This window comes from Epinephelus lanceolatus, chromosome 11 (assembly GCF_041903045.1).
Source record: "Epinephelus lanceolatus isolate andai-2023 chromosome 11, ASM4190304v1, whole genome shotgun sequence".
NCBI classification, from domain to species: Eukaryota; Metazoa; Chordata; class Actinopteri; order Perciformes; family Serranidae; genus Epinephelus; species Epinephelus lanceolatus.
Genome location: NC_135744.1, coordinates 3,042,163 through 3,060,154, shown reverse-complemented (window position 1 = coordinate 3,060,154; position 17,992 = coordinate 3,042,163). Strand labels below are relative to the sequence as shown.

The 17,992-nt window shown below is 44.9% G+C and overlaps 1 protein-coding gene and 1 pseudogene across 1 annotated transcript in view; both read right to left on the bottom strand.

The window, feature by feature from the left end:
* The window catches only part of LOC117265969 (galactosylgalactosylxylosylprotein 3-beta-glucuronosyltransferase 1-like), a 137,151-nt gene that overhangs the window by 101,270 nt on the left and 17,889 nt on the right, over positions 1 to 17,992 (bottom strand). The window lies entirely within an intron of this gene.
* LOC117263075 (uncharacterized) lies at positions 7,710 to 9,429 on the bottom strand (annotated as a pseudogene).

The following is a 17,992-nucleotide window of genomic DNA, read 5'->3' as shown; positions in this document are numbered from 1 at the left end:
GTCGGGCAGTGGAAGGAATACTTTGAGGAGCTCCTCAATCCCACCAACACATATTCCAGTGAGGAAACAGAGCCGGGGGTCTCGGGGGCGGGTCGTCCAATTTCTAGGGCAGAAGTCGCAGAAGTAGTGAAGGAACTACGCGGCGGCAGAGCCCCAGGGGTGGACAAGATTCGCCCTGGATATCTCAAGGCTCTGGATGTTGTAGGGCTGTCCTGGCTGACATGCCTCTGCAACATTGCGTGGACATCGGGGGCTGTGCCTCTGGACTGGCAGACCGGGGTGGTGGTCCCCATCTTCAAGAAAGGGGACCAGAGGGTGTGTTCCAACTACAGGGGGATCACACTCCTCAGCCTACCCGGCAAGGTCTACACCAGGGTGCTGGAGAAGAGGGGCCGGTCGATAGTTGAACCTCGGATTGAGGAGGAGCAATGTGGTTTTCGTCCCGGACGCGGAACCGTGGACCAGCTCTTTACCCTCGCCAGGGTGCTGGTGGGTGCATGGGAGTTCGCCCAACCAGTCCATGTGTGTTTTGTGGATTTGGAGAAGGCTTACGACCGTGTCCCCAGGGGCATCCTGTGGGGGGTGCTCCAGGAGTATGGGGTTGGTGGCCCTCTGCTAAGGGCCATCCAGTCCCTGTACAGAAGGAGCACGAGTCTGGTTTGTGTGGCTGGCAGTAAGTCGGACCTGTTCCCGGATAAGCGGAGGAGGAGGAGGGCGGCGACGACGAAGAGCAAGTTGGATTTTGGTTGATAGCCAGTCCTGCAGATCCTCCCAAAAAGTCCCAGAGTATTTGCAGTGGAAGAACAGATGATCAGTAGTTTCAATTTCAGTTTCACAGAAGACACAGTTATTATGATCAATACCAAATCTCATTCTTAGCAGCTCATTGGATGGATAGACATTATTCATAATTTTGAAATGAACTTATTTTGTCTTGGGGCTTACCGGATAAGTTATATGTTTAGTTCTCAATTTGATAATGTCTGATTTAGAAAAGAGCTGGATACAATGGCGGAGGTGTGGGGTGGCAGGGGGTGGCCGTGGCCACCTCACACTTAATCCTGGCCACCCTATTGGCCACCCTGGCCTGACCCCAACCACCACATCACAGCCGTCGCTAGTTTCCGGTGTGCGGAACCTTTCCTGCACTACCAGACACTTTAGATGCGTGCACATACTGTGTTTTGGATATTTGGCGTGAAGGTGCGACCAGACAAAGACGGTACCACCGTTAAACAAAAAGAAGAGAAGACAAAGACGGTGGGTAACATGGGATTAATTGCCATATTCATTCGTGTTTGTTTTCCTTGTCTCTCTCCACCAAAGAGACTGGACGACAAGAGCTTTTGCTGCCATGCATCGTCATTAGCGTAATGAATGGAGGGAAAGCTCTTGTCATTGAGTGTCTTTGTCTCTGTGGGGGAAGCAGGGCTATGGGCTACACACATGCACGCACACACACACACACACACACACAGTGCGATCTTTGTGAGGGGGAGACGAGGCGAGGGAGCGGAGCGCGGAGCTGAGCGTAAGAGAAAGACAGGGAACTTGTTCCTAAACCAAATGCCATGGCCCCTGTGTATGAGTGTTTTGGATTTAAACCAAATGACAGAGGGCAGCCCAGTAATTTGGACGAGCCAGTGTGCCGGGTTTGTTCTAAAAACCATCTCAACAAAAAGAGCTAATACGACCAACTTAACTGCACACCTGAGAGCGAGAGACTGACAGTCTATTTCTTTGTATTTATTTATCTCGACATTTTTACGTGTTATTTCGGATATTTAAATTTTATTTTTTGCAGTCGTAAATATTCTTGTTAAATAAATGTTTATTTCTCTTTAAAAGGGCGTACTTGCATCAATATGCCCTTATTATCATTATATAAGTTTAAACACTGATGCTTTAGTATTAATAATCTAATGATCTCATATATAATACAGTCAGAGGAACCAAACACTACTTTTACTGCAATACTTTAACTACATTTTTCTCTCTCAGAACTGGTTCTTATGACGTGTTGTCTGACCACATCAGAAATCAAATGTGTTTATCATTCTGAACAGCTTCAAGGTGGAGTGAATGTAAACATAATTAGGCAATAAACATCAAAACACAACATTAGATGTCATATTTGGGTATATAACTAAGGTAGGCATTGTGTGATTGGGATTGGGACGGGATGGGATTATTTTTGTGGGAGTGGGATGGGACAGGACTGAAAATCCTGTGCTACGTTTGTATAGTGTAAGCATTTTTGTTACTTTACTTGCAGGCATAAGAAAAAAAGTTAGATACACTTAATATTATTTGATCTTTTCTACCATTACCTGTATTCCAAATATTGTGGAGGTGTGTGGTTTAGGTGCCCTAAATACTCCTATATTTTCTAGTGAGACATTGCCACCCCAAAATGATCACATAACCATCCTGGCCACCCCACAGAAAATTTTCTGGCTCCACCACTGGCTGGATAATGGAGTTTCTATTTGATAGTACTGAGAATAGTATATTGTTAAGGTGATTACGTATGATTTTATTTGAATTTTCCTCAGCCAGAATATCAAGACCATTAAAATGGAGTGCAGGTGGATTTATCACACCTGACTGCGTTTCTATGTTTTGGACTAACATTCTAACTGACTCAGGGATCGCTCTAATAACTTTAGAAAATTGAGCACATGTACAAGTTATGTTGTATTTCGAGCTAGTTTTCATAAGCTAGCCAACATCCCTGGTCATTAATTAGATGGGTTACTGACCAGATATTTTCATCCATCCAGTGCTGTAAGTAGAGAGATTTGCCATTGCATATCACATTATCTGTTGTTCCGGATTGGGGTTTGATATGGAGTAGAATTGTGTGTCTACATGAGTTTCAGTGTTGCCAAGTCCGCTTATTATAAGCGACTTTGGGATTGTTTTTCTGTAAAGTCGCTTACAAATATTGGTAGTCGCAGGTCGCGTTTTTTTTGGGCTTGTTTCTAAAGTGTAGTTGCTTATTTGGGCTTGTTCCCAGCTCCATAATAAGTTGTCAAGCAGATATTTTCAATATGTTATTTCAACGTAGGATAATTTGTCTTGCCTGTTCCCTCTGTCCCTCCCCTTTCCCCATACACACAGGAGACAGCAGTTTTTTTCCCACCCGCATCCTGCTTCTAATTGGCTCTGACCCTAATGGCAACGAGTACTAGCCAATCAGAGGCAGAGCAGGGCAATCTGTTTTTTTTATGGTTAGGAAAACGTCAGAAGATGAGGGCATAAAAAGTAATAATAAATAAAGAATTTGTGAATTCAGGATTATATTTATTTGTGTGTGCAAATTTTAATTATCAGAGGTTTACTGTGTATATAATGTACTTGGTACATCAGTCTATATTTGATATGCCATCTGTTTTCTAATGATAAATAATGTTAAAAGGTGGTTTAACTCCCTCTTGTGGTTACTGTCCTGAAGCTCAGGGGGGAGAACAATAAATAAACTGTGTACCGTGGGTACAATTTTGCAAAACTGCGCACAGTTTACCAATCTGTCCACATGGATGTATATTGACAATCTGTACCCACAGTTTAAAATCCGTCCCCACGGATTGTAAAACCGTGCACACAGTTTATTTATTTTACTCTCTCTTACTAAGTCGCTTGTTTTGGGCTTGTTTTCACAGGTCTGGTTGCTTATTTGTCTCGCGAGATCTGGCAACACTGATGAGTTTCCAACATAACAACACCTGTTTGTGAAATGAGGACAGTTTGGTTGGCAATTTTTCAACCTGAAAATCACATTTAAGGACAAACCCTATCCCACCCATTTTTTGAACAAACCTCTGGGGAGACAAAACCAAATACAGTTTTTGTTCAGCAGGAAAGATTTTAGCCACTTTAATTTTAACACAGCATTTAAGCACTCAAAATCAATGGCTTTCAAACCACCATCTTGATATTCTTTGACTATTTCTGATTTTTTAATTTAATGTACTTGGTTTTTCCAAATAAAATTGAAGTTCATTTGGTTAACAGTTTTAATGAATTTATTAGGTATGGCCATTGAATATGCAGGATAAATGCATCTAGCTAAGGATTCCATTTTAGTTAAGTATGTTCTTCCAAAGACTGTTAGGTCCTTTTGTAACCACATATTGAGCTTAGATTTACATTCAAGAATTTTGTCTTGTAAATTTAAGGTTTCAATTGCTGGGGAACTGCAACTTCCAGGTGAGCAAGTTTACTATGGTGGCACAGATGGACAACATACGCTGATGCGGTGCACGCTTTTGATGTTGCATATTGACATACGTCGTAACCTGCGATTCAGTAGTTAATGGCCATCGTGCAATCTGCACACATCAAACTTGACGTCGTACCAAAGTTTACTAGATCCACGTCTCACAGTGTGTTATGTAATAGTCTTATAAGATTGCTAAAATCACACAATGTATAGAGGGCATTAGACTTAAAGAGACAACAGATAGGATTCAGGTTTTTAGCTTGGCGCCACCTAGCGTCAGCGGTGTTGCTCGCACTGTCGCAAAGACCAAATTGACCGTGGGGATCAGAGATAATCAATAAAATGTAGGCTGTAAAGCCACCAGTATACCTCTATGTGTATGTAGAATGAGAAAGTGTGTGGACACTCTACTAAATAAATGAGTCAAGAGACCGAGCAACAATTATCAGATTTATCTGAAGAAAAAAACAAATAGTAATGCAAATAATTATACCAGAATGCACAGTACCAGTACAAACAGCTCACAGTAAATGATACCAATATGCACAGTATCAGTTCAAACAACAGTAGACACGTAAGGGATAATGTATAGTGAGACGGTGACTCACAGACAACTCCCGACAGGGGAATGGAACCCCAACGCACAGCGGAGTTGTTTTTCAACAGTCACCGGCTCACTATACATTCTCACACACACACACACACACACACACACACACACACACACACTCACTACTAAAACATTCAAATGTTACAACTGGCATCAATATTATTAAACTGCTGGCAGAGTGTGTTGACAGAGGAGAGGCGTTCACCAGACAAACGGGAGCAGAGGAGAGGATCTTACTCCACTTCTCCCGGTCGGAGAGGCTGGGTGCCCAGTAGCTGCGGTGGCGGCGGGGGGGGGGTGGGGGTAATCACTGTCCGAGGGCTGCCGTAGAATGGCAACGAGGATGTCAGCCGACCAACACTCGCTACCCGGTCCCTGGTTGCGGCGATTTGCAATGCTGGCCAACTAGGAATGAACTAGCAGCCAGTACAGTACAGTCCTCACTCGGCTAGCTAACATTTAGCCGTGTTACTTACTGATCCATTAGAAAGAAAGCTAGCTGGACATCTGTTCTGAAGCCTCTTTGGTCACAGAGCTCCCTCCATCTCTTGAACGCCTGACTGAGGTTTACTGTTGTTTTTCCTCTTCTTTTATCACTCTCCTTTTTGTGCATCCTCGCCTCCTCAGACAGATTAGGTCGTCCATCTTTGTCCATCTGCCATTGTGCTCCTGACTCAACTATCTCATGCCACGGCCAGTTCCTCATAAGGATCAACTCCAGTCCCTGATTAGCTGACCAACCAGTTTGGCAATACATGACGCATTTCCTGCTGTAAAGCAGATTTTTTTCCACGAAAATTCATCCCCGGTGGCAGAAGCTTATTACAAAGTCACTAAGTAACCTATGTAAATGCTGATAGTCTGATTTTACTGTGTATACTACCCTGTGCAACACACATTATTTTCATAATGATATACAGTATATAGGTAAAAATGCTGTCTGTTGCTTCTTTAAAGGCCCGTAGTCTGCTCTGCAGATGTTGAATGCGTTCTGTAGTGATAACACATTCAGGCACACAGGTTCAAGGCCTGGATGATTGATCATGCATGATGGTTCATCCAGGAGTTCTGTTAGTCTTCTTGTAGCCTAGTCAATTTGAAAATGTAAGTGACATGAGATTACATTGAAAATTACGACATAATTACAATGTCATTCACCAAACATTAATACTACCTGTGGTATTTCTCTACAGCAGACATTCTCTTGCTCTGTGGGCATTGTTGAACAATTCCCACAAGTACACCTGTCCCAAGAAAGATAGTTCACTAGCAAGAACCACGCTACAACAATATGTCGTTTAAAGGTTTAATGGAATACAGGAGTTATTGAATGTTGAGAATAGATGAATGGATGTGGGTGAGGTAGAGGGAAGATGTCATCTGTTAGGCTGGTCTGGGGGGATGTATTGAAGACCGGGCGGAGGGAGACTCAGTGTGGGGGTTCCGTCTCAGGCATATATATCCACCCGAGCTGATCATTGGCCCCCCGACAGTGCCTAGAATGAGACATGGGAGAGGTATGCACCGGAATGAATAGGAAGGAAGGGGTGAAGGGATGAGGGGATGAAGGGATGAGGTAGGAGGATGATGGGATGAGGGGATGAAGGGATGAGGGTAGGGATGAGGTAGGAGGATTATGGGATGAGGGGATGAGGGTAGGGATGAGGTAGGAGGATGATGGGATGAGGGGATGAAGGGATGAGGGAAGGGATGAGGTAGGAGGATGAAGGGATGAGGGGATGAAGGGATGAGGTCGGAAGATGGAAGGATGAAGGGAAGGGAAAGGGAGGGTGGGTCGAGAAATCTTGAGACAAACAGGGTAGGATGGGTTGACCCAGCATAAGTAGGCTTGGCATGTGATTAGAGGTGTGGTTGAGGCGTGGTTCTGCTCCCAAACCTAAGTTAACAGGTTGACTACATTTCACTAGCAAGAACCACGCCACAACAATATGGCGTTTAAAGGTTTAATGGAATACAGGAGTTATTGAATGTTGAGAATAGATGAATGGATGTGGGTGAGGTAGAGGGAAGATGTCATGTGTTAGGCTGGTCTGGGGGGAATGTATTGAAGACTGGGCGGAGGGAGACTCAGTGTGGGGGTTCCGTCTCAGGCATATATATCCACCCGAGCTGAACACTGGCCCCCAAAAGAGTCAGATTTAAATTGAACTGATTCGAACATGAGCTTGACGGAGATCGTTAAGATTGTTGCGGATGTAGGAGCGATATGCTTGGGATGACCAGTGGCCTAGGACCTGAATGGTTTGGTCTGAGATGCCTAGTCTGGCTTCTGTGGATGCTGCGCCGATGCAGAAGGAGTGGCTAGAATAGAGTCCTGGAGATACGCCTGAAATGCCTGAAAGGACTTGGTGTAAGTGTTTCTGGAACCAGAATCAATTGGCCGTTTTTCCTGTTTCAGTGAGAAAGAGTGGGTGTTGAGGTGATGCCTTAGCAGCATACCTGGAGCTGATGTATTTGGTCAGTGGCTCATATGGGCTGAGGTAGGATTCGAGGCGGAATAAGTAGATAGGGAAAGAAACTCCCAACTTATCTGTTTTGCTCCATCAGAGCGTGAATATGATTGAGTCAGCAGTGTGGATGGTTATGTTAGATAGACTGGGGTTATGAGAAGGATTATAGACGGATGAAGTCGGGGCAAATTCAGAGCACCTCAGGAATCCGAAAAAAGCCAGCAGAAACATGGATTCTAGGGTTAGGTCAACCATAGGAGATATGTAGCCTGAACGAAGGGAGCGAATGCAGAGGCTGAGAAGATCTGAAGTGAGTGGTTAGCGCCTAGCTGGGAGAGCCAGTTCCTGTTTATGCAGGCCTTTTATTAACATAGTAACGTGAGAATGGGAGGTTGAAGGACAATGGGAGCCAGTGACTAGTTTCATGAAGAAGTTGATTCCTGCTAAGTAGGTCTGGTTGGTGGAGGACTGTATTTTTTTGGATGGAATGAGCATGGGTGATGAAGTTGCAGATGGACATGACATTCAGAGAGGGAGAAGGCAGCTGGTAGGTGGAGTGATATGCCTTGAAGCAATTCCAGCCAGTTAGGTAGGCTGAGAGTGTGCTTGGGGCGAGACTGTTAAGGATGGCTTCTTGTGAAGTGTGAGAGAGGTTTGACAGCTGTGGAGCTAGTTGAATATTGTGGCTGAAAACGGTGGTATAGGTGTTGGGTGAAGATCCGATTCTGGGGCCAAGTGTCTGAATTTCTGAAATGAGAAGCGAGACAATGAGTCAGCAATGCTTTTGTGGTGACCGGGAATGTGGGCTGCCCTGAGGATGAACTGGTGTTGAGCTGAGAATAAGGTGAGTCTGCGCAGGAACTGCATGATGGCTGAAGAACGTGATCGACCTTCGTTCAGGATCTCTACGACTGCGGTGTTATCGGAGTGGAAAAATATGTACTTCGTAGACCATTCGTGCCCCCAAAGAATGGCAGCTATTATGATTGGATACACCTCGTGAAGCGCAGAGGAAGGAGAGCGGGACTCTGAGTTGAGGGATTTGAACTCTGGGGGCCAAGCGGAGGCGAACCACCTGTCTCCATAGTAGCCGCCAAAGCCTGTGGAGGGAGGTGCGTCTGTGAAAAGTTAAATGTCCTCAGGCTGGGTGATGAAGTCATCGTAGAAGAAGGAAATGCCATTCCAAGAAGATAGGAAATGTAGCCACATACGCATTTCCATTTTGCAGGCATCGTCTAGAATGACCCTATCGTGGAGAGAGGGAATGGCAGCAGCCTTAGACAAAAGGATGGACAAGAAGGATTTAGCTTGCAGGATTATGCGGATGGCATAATTGAAATGGCCAAGGAGGGCTAACAGCTGGCATTTGGTGCATCTGTCTGCTAGGAGGTAGTTTGACAGAAGCAGAGAGATGTGCTGTATTTTCTCCAAGGGCAGAGATGCTTGGAAGGAAATTGAGTCCAGGGTAATGCCTAGGAACTCAATGGAAGTGCCAGGTCCTGATGTTTTCTCCTCGGAAAGAAGGACGCCGAGTTCAGAGAAAGCGTTAGTGAGCGTATTGAGCCCGTGGTGAGGAGGTGAGGATGGTGGAGTGACGACGAGAAAATCGTCGAGAAGATGGAGAATGTAAGGGAGCCTGTGGTTGTTATTAAGGATCCAGCATAAGGCTTCTGAAAGAGAATCGAAGATCTTAGGACTGCTTTTGCAGCCAAAGGTAAGGCACACAGAAAAATAATAAGCCCCCTTCCAGCAAACGCCGTAAAATGCCAGAAGTCAGGATGAATGGGCAAAACTTTGAATGTGCTGGTAATGTCTGCTTTAGAAAGCCAAGCTCCACGTCCTGCTAGCTGAATGAGGGTGATGGCATGGTCGATGGTTGCATATTGCATGGAGAAATCCGGACTGGGAATGACACTGTTGATGCTTGGAATTTGTGAGCCGTGTGGGGAAGACAGGTCCATAATTAGCCTCTTTTTTCCAGAGTATTTGCGAGTGGCAACACCTATTGGGCTGATGTGGAACAATGGAACCTCTTTAGCCAACAGGGTGTCGACAGTGTGAGGTTCTGCAAGAGCAGCCTGGAGGTTGTGACAGTCGTGGGAAATGTCAGGGAGAACTGCCATACCGGGATGAAAACCATGTGTGAAGCCATCTATGAGACAATGAACAACCTGTCTATCAGGATGGTTTTGTAGAGCAGTGGCGAGGACATTTACCTGAATAGTGGTGCTGAGGTGCTGTACAAGTTGGTCTGCAGCTGTGGTTGGATTGTGGGGGCAAGTGCTCCTGGCATGTGCACCACCGCAGAAGGAGCAGACATGCAGAAAGCAGCAGTTGGAAAGAGTGCAGCCCATATGGTTAAAATTGTTGCACACCATCCTGCCACCCTCGTAGAGGATTGGCCTTCCCTGTCTGTCGACCCCCTTTGGCATGGGGACATTGAAGGACGTCTGTTAGGGGGTGCGGCAGGTGACAGGCGGTTAAAGACTGTGGTGTTGCGTGAGGAAGATGAGCAGTGACAGTGCATGCTGTGGCAGGGTGAGAAGGGGCTCCACATAGCTCGCAGGAGAGGGACGTGTGGGCTGCAAATATGCGACAGTAGAGTTCAGAGTCAAGGGTGCCCCAGTACGTTCCCTTGTTAGATTGCTGTACCCGGCCAGCTATTTGGTTAGCGAAGTGCACATGGTAACTGTAAAACCCTGTCCCTCCGAAACGTAGGGCCATGTCGAGCACGATAGATAGATAATCATCCAGCTCTGCTCTCCCAGATGGAAATGCATAACAGATAACGTCACGGTAGAGAGAAAAAGCGAAGGCAAATTCTGTGGGGGTTAGGTCTTTAGACTGTGAGGGTAGTGAGTGGCGGAGTTGCAAGGACAGACCAGTTGGAAGTGAAGGAGGAGGCTGGAGATCACCGAGTTGGTTAGCCTGTGGTGGGACCCCTTGAGTTGCTGACTGAGGCTCTCCTGCTGCTGCGTTGGCTATTGCAAAAAAAGAGGAGTAGAAGCCGTGTTGCTGGGAACGGCTGAAGGAAGGGTAGAGGAAGGGATGATGGGATGAAAGGATGTATGTGCACAGGGATTTTGTGAAGCCTGCGAAGACAGGGATGAAAAGAAAGCTGAAATCATCTGAGAGAATTCAGGAACAGAGGGAGCAGGCACAGGGGGACATACAACCTGGTGATGCAGGCTGTGGCTGAGACAGCGATGGCCCTGCCTGACGACACCAGCAGTTGGTGGCATGGGTGAGGAAGCCGGAAGAGCGGGAGGTATGGAGTCTGTTGCTGCGTTGATAGAGGCTGAATACAGTCGAAAAAGTGTGGCTTTGTTGGCGTTGCGGTGAAATGGGATGCCCTCGCTCCGCAGGAAACGTTGGAGGCGAGTGACGGTCCAGTCTCTGATATTGGGCTCAGTTTGAGGACGCGGAGACTGCTGACTCGCAGATGAATGGAAGTTTTCTCTATGAAGCATTTAGGCAAGAAGCGCGGTCTGTCTGAGCTCAAGAAATCTTGAGACAAACAGGGTAGGATGGGTTGACCCAGCATAAGTAGGCTTGGCAGGTGATTAGAGGTGTGGTTGAGGCATGGTTCTGCTCCCAAACCTAAGTTAACAGGTTAGCTACATAAAAATTGACAACATTGCAGGTGTTGTTTATTTGAATGGTTTGTTACTAATAAGGACACACGTGACCATTTGCAATGATGTAATGACTTTATTAATAATATACACAATATTTAAACCAGGGTGAGAAATTAGCACAGCTAAATGCTGGTAAAATATTAAAGTGGCTGATTCATTTCAGACACTAAATCATGATTTACTATTGAATGGTTGTTGAATTATAACGTTGACTAGAGGCAATTTAATTTCCCACTCTAGTTTAAACACTGTGATAAATGGTAAACACACACCCTGCAACTTATCTAATCATCTACAACTTTACTGAAATGCCATAAAAGTAGCGTTAGCTTTTGATAAGTCACACATAAACACACTAACGTTATATAACGTTTCATGGTTGTACAGCCACCACAGCCAACAAAACCCGTATGAAACTAGCCTACGCACCAACATACACAAAGAAACGTAAAGTGACATAAAGTTCATAATTTACCATTCAGTAACAGGCTGCTGTATCCGTGACTCTTGAATTAGTTTGGCAGCCTCCTCTTGCTCTGGGTCTGACTCCAGTTCAAACATATATGGTTGCACCGTTATGCCTTTTCCGGCAGCCATGTTTCTTACAGGATGGTAACGCAAAGCCGTACTCATGTTGGCACACCCCGCGATAGAAGGGGGTGGGGTGAGAGGTAGCTCATTTGCATTTGAAGAGAAAGGCACTCAAACTGGCCTCTCTAAACAGGGCTGTTCAGAGAGGGTGAGAAGGCTGCTGTGATGTTTAATCCTTGTGGTATTTTGACCAAAGCATGTCACAGACATTTCTTTAAAACACCTGAGAACTATTTTAATTTGTGGAAAAAGGGCATAATATGTCTCCTTTAAGATATAATTATTCCTTGATTAAAAAGGATCAGCCCCAGTCTGAGGTCAATGGATGTAATAACTAATTAACACATCGGGATAGGTTTAATAAGGCCATTTATTAACAGCATTTCAATGCTTGTTGAAAAGCAATGACTTATTCCACCTTCTCACCATTTGGTCACCTCATTTTGAATGAATGATCTACCTTCCTCTACATAGATACAGATTCTAACAAAATATTATTCTGAACATGTTACTGTACTGAGTATTTTGCTGAAAATGTAGATTCTTTCTGTCTGTTTCAAAATACACATAATGCTAGACAATCATGCTGAAATATTTCAGAACACCTACACTTTTACTACAACAAAAATTAGCTACAGCCAACATAGGGAAAATACACCAAGAGTCAGCGAGAGCAGGGGTAGAAGATGACTCACAGGTGGATTACACGGTAACAGACATTGGAACGGACATGACTATGCATTGGATCTGTGACTCAGTGAAGGATAGGGGCATGGACCTATCCACCAGGGCTAGAATTAGCAGCACTCAGGGCAAGGCGAGCACATCTGTCGAGGATAAAAGTAGCACAGTTAAGAACAGGATGCTTCAGGTTTGTCCTTGCGACTGGCAGAAAGTAACATCAGTGAAAGGCCTCAGAACTCATCAGGGAAAGAAGAAGTGTGTGGCAAAGAAAAGGCAAAGTAGCCGCATTGATCAGTACTTCCTAAGAAGTCAGTCGAGTCAGTCGGATGAAGTCCAGTGGCAGGTAGAAAACCACAGTTCGCAGGATATCAGTAACACTGCCACTGAGGAAGAGGAGGAGGGGGTAGTAAGAGAGGATGCAGGTGACACTGAGGTCAGTATGCCAGTCAGAGAGAGAAATATGGAGCAAAAGGTTAGAGTTAGATGGCCTAGGGCAAATGACAGTAAAGAATGGGAGATAGTTAATAGAGTTAATAGGCTTAGAGGAAATGCAATAGAAAGGTTAGAAAAGATGGGAGATATAATTTACTCATATGGTGTAGAGAGGTTTGGGGTGCATGAGAGAAAGAGGAGTGAGAGGGTACAGTCAGGTAAGTCTAGGCGGCAAAGAGAAATAGAAAAATTAGTCAAGGAAAGAAGACACTTAAGAAAGCAGTGGAAAAAGGCTACAGAAGAAGAAAGGGAGGGAATTAAGGTGTTGGAAGAGGAGTTGAGAAGCAGGCTAGCAGTTCTTAGAAGGGCAGCATCTCAGAAAAAAAAGGAGGAAGAAGGAACATGTAAGGACAGGTTTTTTCAGGGACCCTTTTAAGTTTGTTAAAGGATTGTTCAGCCAGGATAAGGGAGGGCAGCTCAGAGCAGAAAGGCTAGAGGTTGAAGAATATTTGAGAAATACATATTCAGATTTAGAGAAGAATAGGATAGTTGGTAGAGCATGAGATGGATGTCAGGCCACCTCAGTGGAAGGAAGTTCAGGAGGCGGTCAGGCACGCAAAGGCTTCTTCGGCTCCAGGGCCTAATGAAGTCCCCTACCGGGTTTATAAAAGTGCGCCTGATATCCGTAAATTTTTGTGGAAACAGCTAAGAATAGTTTGGGAGAAACAAATTATACCAAGAGCATGGTGTAGGGCAGGGGGTGTCCTCATTCCTAAGAAGGAGTCTGTAGACCTTAGCCAGTTCCGGATGATTTCTCTCTTGAATGTGGAGGGGAAGATTTTCTTTAGTGTAGTTGCACAGAGATAAGCTAGCTACTTAGAAAGGAATAGCTTAATAGATACCATGGTGCAGAAGGCAGGAATACCAGGTTTTTCTGGGTGTTTAGAGCATACTAGCATGATCTGGCACCAGATTCAGGCAGCGAAGATTAAAAAAAGGAACCTGCATGTAATACTTTTAAATCTTGCAAATGTGTTTGGTTCAGTACCGCATAGCCTCATTTGGAGTGCGTTTGACTATTTCAGAGTGCCACAGTTAGTTGTCAACTTAGTGCAAGCATACTTTCAGGATATTAAGTTGTGTCTAAGTATGGCAGGTTTCACAACAGGTTGGCAGAGGCTAGAAATAGGCATCATGGCCATTAGCATTTACTATGGCGATGGAAGTAATCATCAGGGCTTCTAAGTAGGTGGTAGGTGGGGAGAGATGGTAGAACGGGTTGCATCTTCCACCAGTTAGGGCTTACATGGATGACATGACACTGGTGACCACAACAATGCCATGTACAAAGAGGCTACTAGAGAAGGTAAATAAGAACCTCAAGTGGGCCAGCATGAAGATCAAGCCTAATAAGTCTAGAAGCATCTCAATACGTAGAGGGAAGTTAAGTGATAGGAAGTTTGTCATAGATGATGAGGAAATCCCAACAATTAGGGAAAAGTCAGTAAAGAGCTTAGGTAGGTGGTACAATGTGGAGTTGAATGATAAGGAACAGGTAGTGAAATTTAGAAAAGATGTGGCAGAAGGATTGGATAGAATAGATAAATCAGAACTTCCAGGAAAGTTGAAGTTGTGGTGTTTGCAATTTGGGCTATATCCTAGGTTAATGTGGCCATTGTCAGTTTATGAAATTCCAATATCCGTTGTGGAGAGAACTGAAAGGTCAGTTAGCTCCTATATTAGGAAGTGGTTGGGCGCTCCTAGGTGCCTAAGTAGTGTTGCATTGTATGGAAAAGGGATAGTTCAGCTGCCAGTATCTAGTTAACAGAGGAATTTAAATGTACCAAGGTCAGGACAGAGCTGTTGTTATCTGGGAGTAAGGACGTGGTAGTTAGGAGTGTGGTTCCAAATCCAACCAAGGGGAGAAAGTGGAACCCAAGATTGGCAGTTCAAGAAGCAGGGGCAGCTCTTAGGCATGCAGAGATTGTAGGTAATGTTCAGTTTGGCCGGGGAGGCCTGGGGCTTGGCTCAGGCAAACCGGTATGGAATAAAGCAGGTCTCAAAGATAAAAGAAAGCTGGTCATGGAACAGATACGTAGACAGGAGGAGATATTAAGGGGTGCAAAGGTAGTGGCCCAGGCTAAACAGGGACAGTGGTTGAACTGGGAAAGTGTAGAGAAGAGGAAGCTTAGTTGGGGGGACCTGTGGAGTATGGAGGAGAATCGTATTAGATTCCTGGTAGGGGCTACATACGATGTGCTACCAACCCCCCAGAACCTAAAACTGTGGGTAAATGAGGACCCATCATGCCCACTGTGTTCAGGTACCGCAACCTTAAAGCATATTTTGTCAGGCTGTAAAGTTAGCTTGTCACAAGGCCACATAACACACACATGGCGACATAACCAGGTGTTGAAATGTTTAGCTGCAGGCATTGAAGGGAAACGAAGACAGGTGAATTCAGAAGGTGTTAAGAATAGGGGTTTAGCAATTCAGTTTGTCCGTGAGGGAGAGAAATACAGAAGGGATAAGTTAGTAAGGAGGCAAGGGTGTAGCTGCCTAGAAGGTGCTCGTGATTGGGAAGTGCAAGTAGATTTAGGGGGAAAGCTTGTTGTTCCCCAGGAAATAGTTTGTACCAAGCAGAGGCCTGACATAGTGTTGTGGTCAGTCAGTCAACGGATAGTTTATTTCATTGAGCTGAGAGTTTCTTGGGAAGACTCAGTGGAAGAAGCCTATGAAAGAACAAAGCTTAGATATGCAGACTTAGGAGCAGAAGCTGAACAGCGAGAATGGAAAACTAGGATTTGTCCAGTGGAAGTGGGGGGTAGGGGATTCATAGCAAGATCAGCTGTCTCACTCATGGGGGAACTCGGAGTGTGGGGACAGAGTTTGAGGAAGACAGTGAAGGAAATGTCAGATGAAGCAGTTAGATGTAGCCAATGGATCTGGAAGCAAAGAAATAATGTCAGCTGGGGGCCAGCAGGGGGAACTACTAAGCAGGGTACATAACTCTTTGAGATCAGGTGGAGAGATCCACTTCCTCTCAGGAGGAAATCCAGGAAGAGGAAGGTTATTTAAGTGTGGGAGTGGCCTATTTGAATCCCTTTTGTTTGAGACCATGCTGCAAGGTGAGTGTGTTTGCTGATCCTGCAAGTTTATTTAGCTCCTTTAACGTTAGCTTATATTGGAGTTATGCTATGTAGCGTGTGAAATAGAGTATGGTGAATGTGCTAGGAAAGGTAATATCCGCACTGCTTCTACCTGGAGCTTGCATGTACGGAGCCTGGGTTTGGTTGAAGGTGGCGGTGCTGTTTGGGCTGGGAAAGCCATGTGTAAGTAAGGTAAAGGAGGTTATTGGGTTGGTGGGGGGAGCAGTGAGACCTGGCATTAGGGGAGCCTCCTGGAGGTGTCGTGGGACCAACTAGACAAAACACTGGTGAAAGGAGGTTCCTACCCGATGACCCCAAAGACATGTTAGTTATCACTGCTCACTGGTCTGTATAGTTAAGCCTTGCCATAATAGCTTGTCATAGGGCTTAGGAGGTTATTCACTGAGTGCTGATCCTTTCTCTAGAGGACAAACTTGTGTTTATTTGAATGGGGATATTGGTACAGTCCAAGGATGAGCTATCAGCAAATGCCATCAAGTTTAGCAGCATTGCCTTGAGTCAATATGTGCTTCTGTCCATCAGCTGTCTGGATATGTGGTGGGCAGCAAAGACATGACTTCATTCAGTCAGAGTTGTTTTGCTTGTCACAACCTTATCACTGGGAAAAAAAGTCCCAAACACTGTTTTGCCACCATGAATGATACAGTAAGTGCACCGTCTGATAGTTTTGTAGATACTAGCATGATGTCTATCAGTGCTGATAATTCCACCATCCACCATCATATCTTGTCCATTGTCATATCTTTGTTTCACAATCATCTCTACTTGAAGACAGCATTGCAATCAGCCACCCAGTGTCCACATCCAAACATTTGAGGAATTTTACGACGACTAAATTTATTAACAAATCAGTTATATCTAACCAGTGTTGCACAGTCTACCGGTACCCACGGTATACCGCGGTGCCAAAACGTCATGGTGCCTACTATACCATAATTTCTACACAACGGTACTACCGTTGAACACGGTGCCAGTGGGACCCATAGTTTCTGTAAAAACAAATCTGGCTTGTGAGAACAGCTGCATTGTCCCACGCTCCCGCGCAGTGGCGCTCGCGCCACATCTCATCTCTGCAGCTGCAGTCACTCACAAAATGCAGTCATGGCAGAAGCAGCGGACCCGAGCGGCAGCAACTCTGAAGAAACAACAGCAACGTTGATAAAGAAAGCAAACTCCAAAAGCCATATTTGGAATTACTTCGGTTTTAAAAAAGACAAAACAGGCAAAGCAGTTGATGATGGCTGTCCGGTTTGCAGGCGATGCCATATAACCATACAAGCCAAAGGTGGAAATATGTTAAACCTAATAAAACACCTGCAGTGTCGCCATCCAGACCTGCATGTTGAATACTAACAAGCTTGTGAGGTTAGCATGGCTCTGTTTTGTTGTACGTATTGTAATAGTGATTTTGCAATTAGCTAATATTACAAAAATGAATGAATACGTGTGTTGCAAATGTTGCCATTCAGGCTAACGTTAGCCTAGCACTAGCCTGACTTGTGCTAGCTGGTAGATATGTATGCATAAAAACAATAACGTCGCTGTCATGTTATGCCTTTAGATGACATTATTTTTGCAAAACTAACAGAGAGCAGAGTTGAAAATGTATCTTTGTATTTACGGATAAGTGTTGGTGTTGTTAGCAGGAGGACTAGCTAGCCGTCATGATAGCAGAGCTTCAGTAACGGAACTAACGTTAGCTGTTTGAATAAAAACAAATAGCGTTAGTACTAGCCTGACTCGTGCTAGCTGGTAGATATGTATGCATAAATACAATAACGTAGCTGTCATGTTATGCATTTAGATGACGTTATTTTGCAAAACTAACACAGAGCAGAGTTGATAATGTATCTCTGTATTTATGGATAAGTGTTGGTGTTGTTAGCAAGGGGACTAGCTAGCAGCAGAAGTGCTTCGCAGCACAGAGCGTCTCTCCTGCTCACAGCCTGTCAGCCGCAGGAGAGCGTCCCGGTTGACAGGCTGTGAGTTGACGAATCACACTGGATGGAGGAGAGATGTAGAGACGCTAATACTGTACACAGAGACGGTTTTTGCTATGGACAATGTGGGCGACCGCCCAGGGCGCAATCTATGTGAGGGTGCACGAGCACCCTCCAAAAAAAAAAAAAACCCATAAAAAAAAAATTAAAAAAAACTCGCCAGTTTTCTAG